The sequence below is a fragment of the Vombatus ursinus genome, unplaced genomic scaffold, assembly GCF_900497805.2.
Source record: "Vombatus ursinus unplaced genomic scaffold, bare-nosed wombat genome assembly UNPS02014772.1, whole genome shotgun sequence".
Taxonomy (NCBI): Eukaryota; Metazoa; Chordata; class Mammalia; order Diprotodontia; family Vombatidae; genus Vombatus; species Vombatus ursinus.
In genome coordinates, this window is record NW_020954550.1 from 4,565,761 (window position 1) to 4,581,750 (window position 15,990).

Below are 15,990 nucleotides of genomic sequence, written 5' to 3' on the forward strand. Positions count from 1 at the left end.
ACTGGGCCTTGAGTCAGGAAGATTCCTTTTCCAAAGTTCAAATCTGGGGCAGCTAGGTGGCACAGTGAATAGAGCTCTGGCCTTGGAGTCAGGAGGACCTGAGTTCAAATCTAGCCTCAGACATTTAACACTTACTAGCTGTGTGACCCTGGGCAAGTCACTTAACCCTGCTTGCCTCACTGAAAAAAAAAAAAGCAAAAAGCAAAGTTCAAATCTGACTTCAGACACTAACTAGCTATGTGACCCTGGACATGTCACTTCACCCTGTTTGCCTCAGTTATTTCATCTGCCAAATGAGCTAGAGAAGAAAATGGCAAACCACTCCAGTATCTCTGCCAAGAAAACCCCAAATGGGGTCATGAAGAGTTGTACACAACCTAAAAGAATGAGGAACAACACATTTTAACCCTATACACAGAAGAAGTTTATGAACAGAACCTTTAGAAGACGTATTAAAGTGGAATAAAATGAGACTGGCCACTGTGGAGCTGTGAAGGTGTTGGGGGGACAGAATAAGCATTTATTAATCACCTATTATGTGCCAGGCAGTGAGCTAAGTGCTTTACAAATATTAACTATTCCACAGCTCTCTAGGAACATAGCTAGGCTTCTGAATCATAGTCGTAAGTCAGCACTGTCCTTAATCCCCACCCAACTCCATCTTCCTGGATGAATTTGACATCCAGCTCTCTTCTTGTACTTTCTCAAATCAGATTCAAAATTTTCCCCATATGAGCATCATGGCAAATGAGAAATATTTTCCATTAACAATATTTTGCCATGTTAATATATCCATCGTGCTATGCCCTAATTGGCATATCACCCCCAAAATATTTTGAAGTCTAATCACTATTGTTGTTGTTAAACTATGTGCTCAAAGAGAAATTTTTAAATGTTAGATAATTTTTAAAAAATGAACATTGAAACAATTTTAAATTCAGCTAAAGATTCTGGCAAAGATTTCATTGTAAAGACAGACTTGATTGCATAGTATCTAATACTGTATTGATTTTAAAGATTTTTTTTTTACTGAAAATTTTTCCCTTTAATAGAAAAAGTAAGTGTATGGAACTTGAAAATATTTCATTTCCTACTGTAGAATATTTTTTCTTTCTCATTTTCTTATCTGTTGACTTTTTTTTGGTCTCCTTGTTTTTCTTCCCTGATCTAAAATTGGGTTTAAGCCCCTGCTCTGCCACTTACTAGCTTGGACTTAACTTGGACAAGTTGCCTTCCTTCTTCCAGCCTCAGTTTCCTCATCTGTAAAATGAGATGTTAGCCTAGTTGTGTTTGAAAGTACTTTTCAGCTCTAACATTCTCTGGTTCTACAACAAAAACTTGGTCTCCCTTTATCTCTTTTGCTCTATATATCTGCTTCTTATTCTTCCCTCATTCTCCCTTTTTATTGCGGTTCAGTCATTTTTAAAAATTGTGTCCCACTCTTTGTAACTCCACTTGGGGTTTTCTTGGCAAGGATACTGGAGTAGTTTGCCATTTCCTTCTCCAGCTTATTTTACAGATGAGGAAACTCAGGCAAACAGGTTTAAGTGACTTGCCCAGGGTCACACAGCTAGTAAGTATCTGAGGCCAGATTTGAACTCAGGAAGATGAGTTTTTCTGATTCCAGGCTTAGCATTCTATCCACTTAGCTATTTTAATTTTCCTTTCACTTATTCAAATTGCTAACATGTAAGTACACAGTCACCTCCCTGAGGACAATTAATCCTTGATCCGTCACATCTGGCAGATACCAGGCACTTAATAAATACTATTGAATTGAATTGAATGAAAATGATGTGTTCAAATCCTTAGACCACTTATCAATTGGAGAATGGCTCTTTTGCTTACAAATTTAAATCAGTTCCTAATACACCTTGGAAATTAGGCCTTTATCAGAGAAATTGAGTACAAAGATTTTTCTCAGTTGATTGTTTCTCTTTTGATCTTAGTTTTATTAGATGTGTTTGTGCAAAAATTTAAATTTTGTGTAATCAAAATTATACATTTTGTCTTCTGTGAGTCTATCCCTTAATTGATCATGAACTTTTTCCCTATACATAGATCTGACAGGTAGTTTTTTTCACCATATTTCTTTCACTTGTTTGCGATGCTACCTTTTATATCTAGGTCACATATCTGCTTTAGCAGCTATATATTCATATCTTCTATGATTTTCAAAGACATTTTGGTTGTTATACCTAATTTTTTGCTTCCTGATCCTACGATCCATGACTCCATGAGAGCAGAGAAGCTTCTGCTAGGCATTACACTGGGCTATGTACCAACAAGTCAACAAGCATTTATTGATTACAACCTGCCAGGTGTATGGGGTGTTCAGGGAGGACCAGTACCTTTGGTGTCAGGGCTTGCCGAGTCCTTTTCAAGGCTGCTCATCCACCTTTGGTGTCCACCTTTCCACCCATTCTCACCTGTGGCTCCAAAAAACTGTAGCATATACAGTGGCCACACCCCAGTAAAATCTTGGTAGATTGGCTAAACCAGATTGAGGGTAATCAACAGGCCTCAAACCTGTCAGCAAATTAAGGGCATGAAGACTTCCCTGGGCAGAATAAGCAGATAAGAACAATTTGTTTCAAGGACCACAAAGGCAGCTAAAGCAGATGCTGTGGGGTACTTATAGCTTGGTCAGACATCAAAGATGCCAAGGGCATCCACTGCAGCTCACAAACAATGACAGTCATCCGGACTTTTGCCCTGCCACTGGACTTCAATGACTCTGGAAGAGAGAGTAAGGCTGATGACTTCATGTGATTCTGCCCCACCTAGATCCAATTCACCCATGAGTCAAGATATCACCCTGTGATGTCATTGGTCCTCTTTGAAAACAAAGGACAAACAACAACGACAATCTGCCGGGTACTAAAGTTGTTGCTGGGACCAGAGAATTAGAAGTGCACTTTTGATGTGGAAATTCCAGCAAACTGAGCATCTTGTGTCTGCATTGTCCCAGGTGCTGGGAGAACTTCAGCTTTGACTGTGGACATCTAGATGTAAACTAAGGTTTATCCCTGAAGATCAAATTAAAACGCAGTCTGTCACCCTTGGGGGTGAGATATGGGCAACTATAAAACCCTGATCCTTGTGTTAAAAATTAGTTAAACTGGGAATAATCTGTGTCCCTCTAATGGCCCATGGGTAGACATCTATGTGTATGCACTGTGGTGAAAGATATTGATTTTCTAAATGGCTTTGTAGATGACTGACTACAGGGCAGATGTACCAGGGAGAAGTCAGGGGGAAAGGAGATGATCTCAAGGCCTCAGTTAAAGAAGGAAGAGCCCCTTTTGCCTTTGCTGGTGACCACGGAGCCTCAGCTTTATGTTCTGGCATGTCAAAATTGGCCACAATATTTTGTGAGTAGGGACTATGGGAAGGGACTATAGTTTTATTTATCTCTCTAGTGCCTAATGTAAGATACAGTCTCTTTAAGGTGTTCACCTTTCATATGGAGCAGTTTGATGAAGGTCATATGTGAAGAACAGAGAGAAATCAATTTGGTTAGATTGTGGACTGTAGAAGGGAAAGTAATGTCCAATGAGGCTGGTAGGAAAGGTTGGGATCAGATCATGAAAGGCCTTAAAAGCTAAGCAGATACCTATTGATAAATGGTCAAAGGCTATGAACAGGCAGTTTTCAGAAGAAGAAATCAAAACTATTAATAGTCACATAAAATGCTCTAAATCATTAATACTGTATGATTTGCCATTTCCTCCTCCAGCTTATTTTATAGGTGAGCACACTGAGACAAACAAGGTTAAGAGACTTAGCCAGGATCACAAAGCTAGTAAGTGTCTGAAGCTGGATTTGAACTCAGGAAGATGAGTCTTCCTGGCTTCCAGACCTGACACTTAAATCCAATTCATTTGCAAGTCAAGACATCACCTCCCTGATGTCGTTGTTCCTCTTCAAGAATGAAGAACAAACAAACAACAATTAATCATTAATAATTAGAGAAATGCAAATTAAAACAACACTGAGGTACCACCTCATACCCACCAGATTGATTAACATGACAGAAAAGGAAAATGACAAATCTTCGAGGGGATGTGGAAAAATATTGATGAACATTGATGAACTGTTGGTGGAGTTGTAAACTGGTCCAATCATTCTAGAGAACAATTTGGAACTATACCCAAAGGGCTACAAAACTGTGCATACTCTTTAATCCAGCAATACCAATATTAGGTCTATATCTGAAAAAGATCAAAGAAAAGGGGAAAGGACCCACATGCACAAAAAATATTTAGCTTTTCTTTTTGTGGTGGCAAAGAATTAGAAATTGAGGGGATGCCCTTCAGGTGGGGAATGGCTGAACAAGTTGTGGTATATGATTATGATGGAATACTGTTGTGCTATAAAAAAATGATGGGCAGGATGCTTTCAGAAAAATCTGGAAAGATTTATATAAACTGATGCAAAGTGAAATGAGCAGAATCAGAAGAAAGTTATACACAGTAATAGCAATTTTGTAAAGATGATCAACAATGAAAGACTTAGCTATTCTAACAAATACAATGATCCAAGACAATTCCAAAGGATCCATGATGAAATATGCTATTTACCTCCAGAGAGAGAACTGGTGAACTCTTAGTTTATATTGAAGCATACTTTTTTCAATTTCTTTATGTTTCTTGCTTTTTATTGTTTTGGTGGGTTTTTTTCCCACCATGGCTAATATGGAAATATGTTTTGTGTGACTTCACATGTATAATTGATATATTGCTTACCTTCTCAATGGGACAGGGGTGGGAGGAAGAGAGAGAATTTTCAACTCAAAATTTTTAAAATGTTATAAATAAATTAAAAATAGATTTTTTAAAAAAGTTGAGCAGAGGAGTTTATATTTTATTATAGAGGTAACAGAAAGCCACCAGAGTTGACTAAGTAGGGAAATTACATTGTCGGATCTGTGTTTGCTCATTTAACTGATTCTGTGACTTGGATAGTAGGGTTCTGAAATGATACTTGTTTCTTTTCCCTCAGTTGGCTATATTTTAACAGTACTTCATCCTTGTTTAGCCCCTCAAATTGCTTGAAAATCTTTCTAGGTTTCCTCTTGACTCCAATGTTTGTATTTCACAGTTCCTGCTCATAAAAGTCTTCTATTCAATTAAAGATCCATTTTTTTTCCTCCCAAAGGACTATATTCAGTTTTGCATGGTAAGTTATTCTTGGCTGTAAGACTTTATTTTTTAGAGAGTATTGTATTACAAAATGTTCTCTCCTTTTAGTAATTACTGATAAGTCTTGTGTGATCCTCACTGTGCTGCCTAAATTCCTTCTTTATTACTGCTTGTGGTATTTTTTTCTTTGACTTGGAAGTTCTAGATTTTGACTATGAAATTTCAGAGTGTTTCAGTTTGGTGTTTCTTTTGGTAATGATCAGCAGATTCTTTCCATTTTAACTTTACCCTCTGGTTCAAATAGGTCTGGACAGATTTATTTTATGATTAAAAACATGTATATTACATACATGTACATGTAATGACAATTCTACATCTCAAAAAGATCAAAGAGGAATAGGACCCATATGTACAAAAAATAGATATACACATATATGTATATATATGTGTGTTTTTAGAGCTCTTTTTTGGGTAGGAAAGAATTGGAAACTGAGGGAATACTCATCAATTGAGGAATGGCTATACAAATTATGGTAAATGAATGTGATAGAATACCATTATGATATCAGAAATGATGAAACGGAGAGCAGTTTCAGACAAACCTGGGAAGACTTGAATGAACTGATTCAGAATGAAGTAAGTTGAACCAAGAGAACAATTTATACAATGACAACTATATTATTGAGACAAACTACTAAGAAAGATTTAGGTTTCTAAATCAGAATTCTCTGATCAACACAATGACCAACCACAATTCTATATGACTCATGATGAAACATGCTACCTATCTATTTATAGACAGGTAATAGACTCAGAGTGCAGATTAAATGGAAACTTTTATTTTGACATAGCCAATGAGAAAATTTGCTTGTATCAAGGGGTTTTTTTTATGTCTTAATTGGGAGGCGGAGTGGGGAGCAAGGAAATGGGAAGAGAAGACTTTTCATTTGAAAAGAAAATCCTTTATAAAAAAATACAATGACCAGGATTTTATTTTGCTTTATTGATCATGGTTTTCAAGGAGTCTGATGATTCTTAAATTATCTCTCCTGAAACTTTTCCAAATCAGTTATTTTTGATAGTTGATAGCTTACATTTTCTTCTATTTTTTTTATCTTTGACTTTCTTCTATTATTTCTTGTTTTCTCATTGAGTCACTGAGTCTTATTTGTTCTATTCTATTGTTCAGGGAGTCCAACACTTGGACAAGTTTTTCCCCATCCTGTTCTAAGCTATTTATTCTCCTTTCAATTTTTTTGGTCTTGAATTCTCATTTCATTCATCATTTAAAAAAACCTCATCTTACTTCAGCCAGCCAACCCTGTGGTGCTTGTGGTCCGTGTTTTCCTTTGAGGTTCTGCTTGTATTGGTGTAAGGTGACTCTCATCTTCTGAGTTTACCTCTTAATCTTCTCTTAGCCCAGATTATTTCTTAATTATGCTCAGTGTTTTCTTCTGTTTATTCATATTTTCAGCCTTAGTTCTTGGTTTGGGATTTTGTGATTGGGCCAGTACCGCTGACTACTTTTGGATAGGTTGGGTATGCTTTGTTTTGGCCTGGACCCTCAGCAGTCTGAATGCTGCTGGCAATCTGAATAGGGTGGCTCCACTCTCTGTGTCTCTCTCAGTCTCCTTGTGGTCTACTTCAGATCCTCTTTTTCTCCTCTTTGCACAATAGTCAAGTCAGAGTTGGTTCTATTCTCTGCTATCATCCTAACTGGCACCACTGAAATGGTAGAGATCCTGTTGGACTCACACATCCTGCACAGGCTTCCCCTCAGAGATGACTTGGAGCTAGGTTGTCGGTTGTCCCTTTTATCCACTGTGACTGCAATGTGTGCACAGTCAGGCCCTGTCTCCCTGAGAGGGACCTATCTAGGTTGCTTTAATCCCCTTGTTGTGTTCTGATAAGCCAGGGTCAGGACCTGGCCTCAGGCACCTGATAATTGAAGCCAGTGGTGGTTTATACCCTCTTGGGTAAGTGCTTTCTGGCTTCAGGTCTCTTTGGAGAAGATTCTTCTGGCTTCCCTGATACCGTAACTCTTGCTACTTCAGCTAGCTCATGTCTTTATTAGAAGAGTTTGTGGCGCTCTCACAGGCTCAGCCTCTCTCAACACCTCTATCACTTTGCTTATCTGCACTCATGCTGCCTTCCCTGGTGAGGTAGCTTCTGGATAGCTTATTATATCATTGTAGACTGGGTAAGGAAGCTTACTTCTGTTTCTTCTTGGATTTCTTTATCTTTGGTCTTGGGTGCGGGGAGGCATCCATTTCAGATCTATGCTAGAGTCAATGGGTGAGAGATCTGGGCTTCTCTGTCACCTTTCATTTCACCATTTTAACCAGAAGCAACCATGAATATCATACATGAACTTAACTATTATAGCTAAGACAGTCCAGAAGCAAACAATGTCTGAAAAACCTTTGGACGAGGAACATTTCTTGGAGGTTTTACAGAATGCTGGAGCTAGAGGGGATTTTAGAAATTACTCGTCCAAGACTACCATTTTACAGCTAAGGAAACTGAGGCTTAAGGAGTTCATAGATCAAGAACTAGAAGGGACCCCAGAGGACATCCAGTCCATCATCTCATTTTACAGTTGAGGAAATGGAGGCATAGAAACTTAGGTGATGTGCCCAGTATCACACAGATAAGTAAGCATCAAAGATGGGGCTGGAGTCAAGGTGCTCTGACTCTAGAGCCAGGGCTCTTTTCACAGTAGCACGCATAGACACAATTAACAAACATTTATTATACATCTACTATGTGTCATGGAGAAGAAAATGGCAAACCACTCCAGTATCTTTGCCAAAAAAAAAACCAAAAAACAAACCCAAATGGGGTCACAAAGGGTTGGGCATGACTTTATATGAATTTATATTACATTGAAGGATTTATGAATGATGAATTATATTCATGAATTATGAATGAATTATATTACATTGAATGACAATTCAGCAACAAAAACCTACTCAAAGCAGATTCATCAGAAATGCTACTTGGCAACATTTTGTAATCATTAGTTTCTGTTACTATAAAGGACTCAAAATCAATAAAGCTGAATTTCATTGGAAATATTCTACAAATCCTACTTTTCTTCAATTCACCATGGCCTTCCTTTCCACTGCTGGATTTATGAGGTTTTACTATACCTTGGAAGTGAGGTCTCTTCACACCCCAAATATATGGACTGGATCTGGTATAAAAAGACTTGGGTTCAAGTCCTAAATGTCACATTCTGTGTCGCTTGGACCAAGTTAATTCAGCCTGTTTCCTCAGCTGTAAAATCAGGATAATAATATGTGTACTTCCTACCTAACAGAGCTATAGGGTGAGAATTTAAAAACTTCACATACACTATTAAATGTATATCATTGGGAGCTGTCATTGTTATTAATTCATGGTCACAGATCTTCAGTCATTGCTTAAAAATGGTAATGAATTCACTTTGGACTGAGGCAATCAGGAGCAACAACAAAGTTTGGGTGCCTCCTTGTGGTGAAATTAAGCAGCTGTCACACTTGCTAATTGGCAGTTACATGGGCTAGAGAGGCGACAGATCTAATTACATGGGTTCAGAACCCCAAAACTAATTATTATCCTAGACTAGATCCTCCTCGTTGGAGGTTGAAAATGGAACTTACTTAGTTCACATCCTATTCTCAATGAAAATTGATCTATTTTGTGCTTCATTTTTATTCCAGATATATGAGTTAATGACCATTGGAACTCCCAGTGTGGAAACTCCCTCCATTAATGCAGTTTGGGAGACTGTCAAATTATGAACCAATCCTAACTCTCGAGCAAATAGTTAATAATAACTTAGATTTGCAATAATAATAATTTTATATTTATATTGAATTGAATTTATATTACATTGAATGTTCACAAAGGTCTCTCATTTGAACCTTGTAACAATCTTCTGAGGACAGTACTATGGGTATTATTGCCATCTGCATTTTACAGATGAAGAAACAGTGACTATAGGCAGTCAGTAAGCACCAGAAGTAAGGTTTAAATCCAGATCTTCCTGATGTCAAGTTGAGCCCCTACGCAGTGCATCACATCACCTCACTTTTTGGTACAGACCTGTGATTTAACCCATGAAGGGAACTACTGGAAAATCAGCACACATCAATAACTTAAAAGTCTTGGACAGTTGTCTGAGGCATTGAGAAGCTAAGTGACTTGTCCATGGTACCAGAACTAATGGCTTTCGGAAGCAGGTCTTCCCAGGCTTCCATCTACTATATTACCTCCTTTTACTACTCAGTTAGTCCAGTGTTCTTTTCTTTGTGGTTTGTGTAGATGATGGGAGTTCCTAAAGCCTTTCTGTTGGGTAACACCATGTTCAGGCCTATTTTGTGGCAGAACAGGTTCTTCCACATACTTGGGAACTCAGAGAAGACAATTCCCTCTTCTACTGAAACTTCTTGCTGTGGGCAAGATGGCTTTTATATTGGTGGTTTACTCAGCTCTAACCACCACAAGTATTAGGTTTCCAAAGCAAAGCCATGAACTTGGGGGCTTATGGCTCCTTTATGTCGAATAATTTTATGTATGTTAAGTAGTTTCAAATTTTAGAGCACTATGTATAAATAAATAATAATTATTATTATTTCTTGGAAAGTCCTCCCCTGTTGCTAACCACAGAAGATTGCTTTCATATGAGCACATTTCAGGGAGATAGAGAATTAAAGGTGAGTGCTGAGCGTCCCCTAAGAGGTCCCTTCCCTCTATGGTTAGATTTTCACTCACTTACTTAATGGTCTTATGTGTAAGACTCTCATTAGGAAGAAAAAAAAAATCTTTAGCTGCAGAAATAACTCTAGCTTCTACCAAGGAAATACAGAGGAGAGATGGGTAATTCAGGAAATTATAACTCTATGATAGAACCAGTTTGACCATAGTAAGCCAGCTTAAGTTTTGAGCTGGTCTGCCAAATTGCACTGGAATGAAAACCAAATGAGTGCAATTTTTTATGCAGAGAACAAACTATTAAGAAAAGATGCCATATATGGGTCCTTTCTACCTTTGACCTCCTTGAGATATATGGTTAGCAATGGGATCTCTGGGTAGAAGAATATGGACATTTTACTCATTTTCTTAGCATAATTCCAAATTACTTTCTAAAATAGTTGGACAAATTCACAGTTTCACCATCCCTCACTGAGAGTTTTTTTTCCACAGCCCCTACAAAATCTCTTTAAGAGAATTACTTAAATAATTAGAGAATATTTATTGCTTGTGGTTGAGTTGAGTCAATATAATAAGCTTGATACTATCTAAATTCATTCAAAGATTTAGTGCTATACCAGTCAATCTGTCAAAATGTTAGACAAAATGATAACAAATATATTCACAGGGACAAAAGGTCTAGAATCTCAAAAGAATCATTTTTTAAAAGTCAGAATGAAGAGAGAAAAGCACTTCTAGGCTTCAAATAATACTGTAAAGCATTTAATTATTTACTACTAGTTTAGGGGATTTTCAAGTATTGCAATTAATTAAATGGTATAAGGAGCACAGGACTGAAGTGTTTATTTTCCTGACAGTTACTCAAGATCTATTGACAAAGAGACACAAAAGTCTGTTATTCAGGATTGCTGGTCCTGTGAGACAGTAAGACTCTTTTATTTGGGCCTAGGTGGACACTTGTCTATGAAGTCTGTAATTTTTAGAGAAAACAGAAACATCTTCCCAGTTTGTTTAGGAATACAAAGCAAAAATACCAAGAAGCAATTGAATCTACATAGCCATGAAGAACAATAAACAACCATTGTGGGCACAAATACCCCAAAAGAATTCTCTTTATCTCTGAATTGTTTGGCTATTTCCAAGAAAATAGGCTTCTGGACTTCTTATCAGAGGAGAGGACAAAGATCTTTGATGAAGGGGATTTACAACAATCCTTTGGGATTCTATATTTGAATGCCTACCTAGACTTTGGAGGAGGAAATGGTTTATGCAAGGGAGAGAAGTGAATACAAGGACTACAATATGAGTAGAAACAGGACAGCTATGCATTAAGGTGTGTAAGCATGTATACATTTTCTAGCAAATGATGTTAATTTATTTGTATTCACAAAGAAAAAGAATGACACAGTTAGAAAAATCCTAAAGTGCAAACATATCTTTATAAACATTATGGGAAGGGTCACAGTCACCAACCAGACATGATGGAATTAATTACAGCAGGCATAGTTTAGCAGACCCTGCCACAATGCTGAAAAATAGCAAATTGAGATGTTACAAAATAAATTTTTTACTTTCTCAGAGCTCTCATTTCTGAGCAGTCTCTCCTTGACAGTTTTACCAAGTTAGGAATAGGTGCTAGACATGAAATTTCGTTGGTATAGGCATAACAGTACTAATATTAGACGGCCTGCAAGAAACAGAGACTTATAAATAGCTCTGAAAGGGAGACCAGAGTTCCTTCCACCTTTGTGGGGAGTAGGAAGATGACTATGGCTAGGTAATCACTTCCTTACTTTCTATCTTCAAGAAGAGTATTAGGTTTTTCGGTCTGTGTTTTCTTTCTTACATGGAAATGTGTTTTGCATGACTACACCTATATAACTTATGTCAAATTGCTTGTCTTCTCAATGAGGGGGATAGGGAAAGAGAGAATTTGGGACTCAAAATTTGTAAAAAGAATGTTAAAGTTGTTTTTTACATGTAATTGGGAAAAATTAAATATTAGATTTTTTTTTAAAAAGAAGCATATTAGGCTTAGAATTATATCTACTTACTACAAGATATTTGAAGTCTATGGGTCTGATTCTTTTGGGAGTTCAGGATAAAAGCCTGATAAAATGCTCATCTCTCAGGGAATAATTCTGCCCCAAACATGGAGTATAACAGTTAATTCAATATCACATTGCTTAGCTTCCCTCCAGACAAGTGCTTATTACACAAAAGACAATAGAAGATATTGAGCAAATATCTTTATCAAAGCAAGCAAGGCAGTCATCAGAAAAGGCATACAGATTAGTTTAGGTGATAGAATACACAAGAGGGAGGGGGCTCTTTGACTCAAGAGCAAGATTAATTCTCAGCTCATTTGGGAAGGGGAACTATTTCATTCAGTAACGTCACTCTTAGTTGTCTCTGAGATTTCAGGCCTTCAGAATCAGGGACCTGTTGGGGTGCCAGCTTTCCCCTGTGGCTCTTGGGATATCTCCTTTAGCCATTCAAAATCAGTGCCTTTCCTCTTTTTCTCATCTCTCATTCTTCTCTCTGCCTTGCTCTCCCAGGAGTTCCTTAGCCAACCAGGCAGGGGCCATGTCTTCCCATGTGGTCACTGACATGGTCAAAGATATGTCTTTCAGGGTATCCCCAAGCCCACCTTATACAGAGAACTCCTAAGTGAGGAAACTCCTACCAATGTAGATGTGTACCTTCTCTGCAACTCATAGTCTTAGAAAGTTGCCTAGAAAACTAGGGTTAAGTGACTTATCTGGGATCATGCAGCTAGTACGTGTCAAAGACAGGACTTGAATTTCCTGGTATTGAGACTAGGTCTCTATCCACCATGCCACACTGCTTGGAAGTCTTTTTGGGGAGGAGGGGAGAGACATGGGAGGAGGCAATCAGGGTTAAGTGACTTGCCCAGAATCACACAGCTACTAAGTATCTGAGGCCGAATTTGAACTCAGGTCCTGATCCCAGGGCCAATGCTCTATCCACTGTACCACCTAGCTGTTCTGGAAGTCTTGATGAATAGGTTTGGAAGAGGTAAAGCATAGGGAGAGTGGAATAATAGCAGGTTCTGTCATATTGGGGAATGCCAGAGTTTCCCATTAGGGAAGTAGAACATTTAAGGGTAATGGTGAGATTGTGTGTGTCACCATCCCTGTGTGTGGCTAAGGTGTAGTTAAAGTCAGCCATGGGATTAAAGGAGACTAAAAAACTGATAGGTTAAGGGGTTTGAAGGATATTAAAGTCCCTAAAATAAGGGCAAGAGTTGGGGAATGAAAGAAAGATGGTGAGCCAGATGCTCAACTTCTTGAGAAAGGAAGAACGACCTGAGGATTGGAACACCCCAGTCACCATAATTTGAACTGGATAGAAAATATTAATTGAATGGACTTCACAGTGCAAGTGGGTGCAAGCTGGCAAGCAGGTGTCAAATACCCATTGCATTAATGATATAGAAATGATAGACAGTGCTTTAAATGGTGCTAACAAGTCAAACGACATTAAATAAAAGCAGTGAAGATTATGGAAATTTTTTGGAGGGTGAGAAAAGCGCTTGGTAGAAGGCTGCTTTGGCCTTTGTTTCAATAATTAAATTTGCATCCAAGCTATATTGCCCAGGAAGTCATGCAGTGATGTCAGCCTTATAAGAAAGAGGTAAATAATTTTTAAAACCAAGCAGACATCAGACACTTTCAAGGAAGCAAGTTTCAGGACCACAGATGAGGTAACCATTTAGCTAATGGACATCTGCATCTACAACTGCATCTTCAAGCATCAAAATGATGACCCTGGGTCATTAAGAAAATAGTTTGGCATGCTGCGTTTAACAAGGTAAGGACATGCACAATGTGTTTTATAAAGATTTCCATTCAGTATTTCAGTGTTTAAAGCTTTGTTTACTCACAAAACTGTCCTCCTCAGATGATCTCTGAAGCTGAAAAATCAAAGATTTTTACATTATGAGTGAACTTCTCCTGGCATTTATCATCTAATTTTCTTCCCAAGATGAACTAGGTGCATAGGTAATCATTTATATATCTGGTTAACCCCACGACCTGTGAGAAATCAGTATGCCACAGTGCCCAAAATTCTACCATTGTAGATTCAATTATCAGTCACCAGTCAACAAGCATTTATGAAGTACTTATTATTGGGCATTGTGCTAAGCACTGGGAATGCAAACGTAAGCAGAAAGAGGGTCCCTGACTTTAAGGAGTTTCCATTCTAATGGGAGAAGATAATATATGAAAGGAAGCTAAAGGGGATGGGAGGGGTACAAAAATCCAGAGGGAGAGGACATGGAGGTGGAGAGTACTTCCAATATGAGAATTTCAGAACTGGAATGAAGATGAAGGGGCTCCTGGAACAAAGTAGAAAAATTCTGGATAGAATCAGAAGAAAGGGGTATATACTGTGATTGACAATACAAGAGGAAAAGTCAATGAGAATGAATGGATAAAAATTTCTGGTGGGGACTTAGAGGGAAAAATTGAAAAGTTATGGTATATTTGTATTAAAATTAATTATTTAGGTGTAGTTTCAAAGTATTTGGTTGGTTATTTAGTTGTACTAAGCACAACAATGTACTGACATTCATTGACTTTTTAATGAAGCTTTTATTTTAAAATACATAATGATTCATTACATCTAGCCAATCCCATACATTCCATCCACTTAACTACCAGGAATATGGAGCTGACAATCAAATCAATGTTTCCTACCATTCCTGCTGAAAAGAGCATGACAATCAACACCCCGGACATTCCACTCACAATTCTTGAATATCCTTTTTTTCTCCTGAAAGATTATATTCAGTTTTGCTGGTAGGTTACTCTTGGGTGTAATCCTAGCTCCTTTGCCTCCAGAATATGACATTTCAAGCCTTCCAGTCCTTTAATGTAGAAGCTGCTAAATTGTGTGTTATCCTTACTGTGGCTCCACAGTACTTGGATTGTTTCTTTTTGGCTGCTTGCAATATTTTCTCCTTGGCCTTGCAGTCTGGGATTTGACTATTTTATTCCTGGGAGTTTTCATTTTGGGATCTCTTTCAGGAGGTGATTGGTGGATTCTTTCAATTTCTATTTTACCCTCCAGTTCTAGAATATCAGGGCAGTTTTCCTTGATAATTTCTTGAAAGATGATGTCTAGGCTCTTTTTTTTTTATTGTGATTTTCAGGTAGTCCAATAATTTTTAAATTATCTCCCCTTGATCTACTTTCCAGGTCAGATGTTTTTTCCAATGAGATATTTCACATTTTCTTCTTTTTTTATTCTTTCAATTTTGTTTTATTGTTTCTTGATGTCTCATGAAGTCATTAACTTCCACTTGCCCAATACTAATTTTTAAGGAATTATTTTCTTCAGTGAGCTTTTGTACCTCCTTTTCCATTTGGCCAATTCTACTTTTAAGGAGTTCTTTCCTTTAGTGAATTTTTGTATATATTTTTCTATTTGGCCAATTTTGCCTTTCAAGGCATTCATTAGATTTTTATTCTATTTTTTTTTAGTTGAGTTAAACTTATTATTTAATGTTACAAAAAATATTTAGTCAAACAGACCAAAGCCCATGTCATCATTGGACTCCTTGGATTCTTCTTTTTTTGCTTCCCCTTTCTTCTTCTCCTCAGCTGGGGCAGCTGTGTTACCAGGAGCAGCCTCTCTAGCAGTGGCAGCACCACCAGCGGCTGGGGCAGGTCCGCCAACTCCTACATTGCAGATGAGACTTGCAATGTTGACATTGGACAGGGCCTTTGCAAATAATCCAGGCCAGAATTGTTCAACATTTACACCCGCAGGTTTAATGAGGGCATTGATTTTATCCTCCAGGATTGTAACCTCATCGTCATGAAGGATGAGGGCAGAGTAGATGCAAGTGAACTCCTTGGAGATGGCCATTTCATCAGAAGGATGAGGAGAGACTTGTTTGTAGTGGTGCTAGTCGCCAGATGAAGTGAGGGACCACCCCAACTCGGCCTTAGCTTCTGAAGAAGAACCAAGCACCTTACAGACAACTGAAGAGCCATTCTATTTTTTAAGGCATTATTTTCTTCAGTTTTTTTTTGTGCCCCCATTATCAAGCTGTTGATTCTTTTTTCTTGATTTTCTTGCATCTCTCTCATTTCTCTTCCCAATTTTTCCTCTACCT

The 15,990-nt window shown here is 37.9% G+C and overlaps 1 pseudogene; it reads right to left on the minus strand.

Moving 5' to 3' along the window:
* Positions 1-15,386: 15,386 nt before the first annotated feature.
* On the minus strand, positions 15,387-15,740 carry LOC114044033 (annotated as a pseudogene).
* Positions 15,741-15,990: the final 250 nt, after the last annotated feature.